The sequence below is a fragment of the Ischnura elegans genome, unplaced genomic scaffold, assembly GCF_921293095.1.
Source record: "Ischnura elegans unplaced genomic scaffold, ioIscEleg1.1, whole genome shotgun sequence".
In the NCBI taxonomy this organism is placed as follows: Eukaryota; Metazoa; Arthropoda; class Insecta; order Odonata; family Coenagrionidae; genus Ischnura; species Ischnura elegans.
Window position 1 is genome coordinate 38,040 of NW_025791714.1, and position 5,033 is coordinate 43,072.

Below are 5,033 nucleotides of genomic sequence, written 5' to 3' on the forward strand. Positions count from 1 at the left end.
TACACTTCCTAAAACGCATACTCCAGTCAAGTTTTACAATTTCCGAACATCAAATAGCAATGTTATTCTGCATAATGCCCCGACAATTAAGACTTGTTTTCAAATTGCAAACTTCACCTATCATGATATCTCTCCTTGGGTATCGATTTCCATCACATACCTTTTCAAATGCTAAGAAAGGTAAACCACTTATTCCTGACCAGTTTAATTGCATAAAACAAACTAATTTCCATAATGACACAGTTTGTGTACTCTCGAAGCGTTGACAACATAACAGCTCATTCCAACATTTAACCATGAAAATTATATTTCCCTAACGACGCCCAGCCTTTAACTAATAACATGATCAGTAATTTATGGAAAGAATTAATGTATGAATTCACTGCATTACGCCCCACATTTCCCTATCGTTTGCCTTTCTTATCAGCAAACTCCTACACATCGGCCAACTTCAGCCTGAACAAACAAATGATGTATTGGTTGTATTTGCAATGCAACGACATAATTACCACATTCACATGAAAGTATGCACTACCAATTTCTTCGCGTTAACACATTTTCTCAGTCACACGCAATAACGGATTTATTTTCCGAATTTTTCCTCTGTCGCCTTCCAACACTTCACTTTGCGCCGCCTTTCTTCTACCATACATTTCACAAACACGGGGACAACATCGACACGGGGACTTCACTTGCACATTAGGGAACACTTGTCACAGTGTTTGCGACGAGTACCACTTCCACATTGCGTTTTAATACCTACAATTTTTACTCAAATTCCGTGAGGTTCTTGCGTGATGCAAGAATCCTAGCCGATAGTTCCGCAACTGCCACTAGGGCGCACCACCTCCCGAGACACGGTTCCGTGAAACGGCAGGCGATGAGTCCAGCATACGATACAATGTATTATACCATCCGAGAATGCCACGTTTAACCAAGAAATGTAACTAATTCCACGTCAATGAGTGCTGCGCTGTCATTACCCGTACGCCTGTGTTGTTGATTCTCGTCTTGCCTCGTTGCCAAGGTAATGGCGTATTGTTGATCGAGCATCGAAATTTCGTGCTTTCGCGAAAACGTACCGTGGGATGGTTAGGGAGATGTACCGTTGAACATCGATGGTATGATAACAATCTTCAAACCTTATCTTTTCTGAAAATGACCGTTATTAATTACTTGGGTAGTTTAAACTATTTCTAATAATTCAATGAAAAACCCTCTGCACGCCATCTCCCAATGGACACCGGGAAGCGGAAGCCGATTTCCATGCCTTTAGAGTATGTAATCCCGCTGTGATAACCGAGGATCGAAGGAAAATGTCGCGTGGCATGCAAATTAAAATTATTCCCAAACCTATTTCTCTCATTCACCACATATCGGAATCAACGAAACTCTCGCATTAGGGAATAAATTCCGAGGAAGTGATTGCAGTAATGACTGAAAATGGATTTTTCCCAAAGCCTTTCCTCTCCAACGCTACATTAATGTCACTCTTGAAACACGCGAATAAAATATGTAGAAAATATTTCACATAGTGACATTTCTTTCTCAAAAGAAATTTTCGCGGCATATTCCTGCTCTGCATTGCTCGCGGTAGGTGATTGAAAATATTTTTTTTAAACAAGTTGAAGAATAAAAGTAATGCCAACAGCACCCGGTATTCCCAGGCGGTCACCCGTCCAAGTACTATCCGGGCCCTACGTAGTTTAACTTCGGTGATCGAACGAGAACCGGTGAATTGTACGTGGTGTGGCCGTTGGCGAGTACATGACCGAATCCTCAAAAAGTTATCATGACTTGAGAATCGAAGGAAGATCTGGTTTCTTCGCGGTTGTATCTGCTTTTGTTTCTGTTGAATAGTTACCATTTCCAGACAACAGTCCCTTTATGCTTAAGCAATTCTCAATTCCGTTATATCTTTTGGTCCATCTTTGAAAATGTGTTTATGAAAAATGTCTTTCGTAACGGTGTGCTTGTTGGTGTAATGGCGATTCGTTTCAGCTTTAATCCATTGGTAAATGTCGCCTGTTGTTGTTTCGACTGTTTAATGATCGATGTAACGCAAGGGATGCATTTACTTCTTCAAAGAAATTTTCTGGCAAAAGATGATTATGTAATGCGTAACGAGGGAATTAATTTGAGAAAGATAATTCTTGTCGTTCCAATTTCTTCATCTACATTTTCCGGACTTGACGGTGTTATGCTCTTTGTTGGTTAAGCAATGTGTAAAAAATCGTTTTCACCATTCTTGGAACAAAAAATGTTTTTCCCTACATTCATACATTTTTCTTTATGTCATTTATCTATCTCCCAATGCCAACACACTGCCACGGAGACAGGAATTCGTGGTTTTACTCCGAGTTATATTACGGAATAGGAAATTATTATCCTTCCTCGCTTATCGCGCTTCACTCTTTTTCCCAATTGCGATTATGAGGTGGCATTACTGCCCCTGTGATGCGAACCGATTTCGTAACATTTACGTGGAGGAATGACGAACGATAGTGCGCCCCTTCAAAAAAACTGTCCGTTGGCAGGGAGCCGACCTCGATTCAAAGTTCTCCCCTACCGACACTTGCTTACGTCACACGCTGCCGCTTCTCGGTCGGGGAGACGTACCTTCCCCCACCACCATTTCCGACCGTGGGAACAAGAGTCCCCTTCATGTTCCCATACAGGCGGGCGACTGGCATTTGCTTTCGTGAAACGTATGCCCGACGGAAATATTTCCAACCCTAAAATTTCACTTGCGCTATGGAAACACTTCATTGGACGTGTACACCGATCATTGATTGATAAATTCCTCGACATGACTATTGCGTGAAAGTAATGAAAGTGTACTGTTGACGAAGGAACGGTATACATTGAGCGTTTTTTCTTTTTTTCAAGTATTACACGTTATCTCGAAGCCTTGCAAAACCCTACTTCCATTAATGGCAGTCGATTACCTTTCCAACATTTTTAATGGTGCTATGCCATGAAAGTATGTGTTGCTGTCATTGGAGTGATTATCCTCGCCTGCAAGTCTTTCGATACGGCAGGTATTGAATGATGCCATGAATAGAAAACACTTACTCACTTTTTACGTCGACGGGAAACAAACGAAGGAGGCCATTGCGTCTTTTGAAAAATTCGCCCGTTGGAACTTCTTTTTTTCTTCCCGGCGTCCCCTGCCCCACTCGCTGCGTTTAGGTTCGTGGTGGGGGGAACCCGTCCCCCACCACCCGGATCCAAGCGTGGGAACTACCCCACACACGGGTTCCCAGGAAAGTTGTCTTCGTTGACCCAAGAATTTCCCCACCCCCGGATTCTTTCCACGTGGCGGTACTTCGCACGAAGAGAGAGTGCGTTACATAAAATTTGTGGACGAATAAAACTTTGAAACGGTATGGAGGGAAATGTTTATAACTGACTGCACGAAATGGATTACGTCGCACTGGTTTTTTCTGAAACAGTCTTCATCAATGAATTAGAGAATGAGGGATACAAATACATCTTCCACTAAGGACGCTGAATAATCTGATTCGCCAAGTAATACTTTCCAACTGCAACGAAAGAAAATGCTCGTGACGAGGGAGCATAATTTTAGACGATTCCGGCATTTAACGCGACTCCGGTGTGTATGGAAAAGGTGTTTGCGATATTCCGTGTCCACCACGGCTAAAAATTTATTTCAAAGTCACGGGGGACTGCATTGGGAATGATGCATCACATTTTAGAATTTTCTTTCATTCCCGTGATTTAATGAAGGGGGAAAATAGGCGCTCTGGGATTTTCTCACCCGCGCGGTTACCCGAAGGAATGTTTCTTATTTCAGTAGCCGCCTTTCCGTCGGCCGATGTGCGCAGAGAAAGTCTGTGAATCGCCGGGAGAAGCACGCCGCACCATCTAGCGGCGGCGGCGGAACCATACTCAGACAGTTCGCAGCCAAGTGCGAAATAGGCGACCAGCTTGTTATTAGTTAATTTATGGTATATTAATACGAGACGCAGTCATTCACTAGTAACCGAAGAAGGGGAGAATATCAATAACATTCTCGCTTTTTCTGCATTTCCCTTGCAAACCATTCCTAATTAACATGCTGAAGTAACACAATGGCAAGAATGGTTTCCAATGCGGTGCACGAAAAAAAATTATGTTAGAATTATGGAGTTATGACTAAATTTATCAAAGTTTTCGGTTCACGAGGGACATCAAAATATTGGTAGAAATCAGCAAAGGATTTGGGGTAAAGTGTATGAAATTGGATTGCTATTTGTCAACTTACAGGCCACAGAATTTTTTTTCCCGTGTCTTATATGTCTTCGGGAGGCAATTTATATTAAGCAGACAACATTCCCCTATTAATAAAAATTAGCAGTACTTGCAAGAAGTGGCATTTTTGATAAGCGAATTCCATGATTTTCCACCGTTGGTTGCTATGTTACGTCGCACGTAACGTTGAAAGAATTAGCGATGCAAAGTTTCCATTATTTGCTGTACTCGCGTTACGTCTTGCATTGAAATGTTTATGTGTAGCAAACAGCCAACAGGAAACCAAATAACTTCGTTACTAAGGGTAACTATATCGTTCAGCGCTCAAGCGAAACTGCTCAATGTCACGAAAAGCTTTCCAAATAATTGAGTTATGCTTTGAAAATCATTGTGGAAGAGACGAGTGTGTTCATTAACATATACTCAAGGCAGAAGGCACGGAAATTTATTGCTATGGATTAAGTCGTTCCGTGCGTTTTAATACAGTGTAGAGAAATGTGGATTGCCTACTCATAAGATATTAATTAATCGGTTCTCTCCCTTTACTGACTAAATGTACGGCTATACTCCGAAACTCTGCGAACTTTTCTCGTGTACTGCGAATATGTACAACTATGGGAGTTCGGTTTAAGGATAAGTCGTTGACACTGGCAGACAGTGACGATATCACTTATTGAGAAGAGGAAGGATATTTGACGTATGTAGGGTGCAATCGAGGAAGGAAAGTAGACCTGACTACTCACGAGGAATAATTAATTCGCATAAGGAAATTCTTCGAT

General features: G+C 41.8%; 1 non-coding gene across 1 annotated transcript; it reads right to left on the reverse strand.

Moving 5' to 3' along the window:
• Positions 1-1,642: 1,642 nt before the first annotated feature.
• LOC124173573 lies at positions 1,643-1,761 on the reverse strand. Its single transcript, XR_006868615.1, has one exon. It is a non-coding gene; the product is annotated as a 5S ribosomal RNA (ribosomal RNA).
• Positions 1,762-5,033: the final 3,272 nt, after the last annotated feature.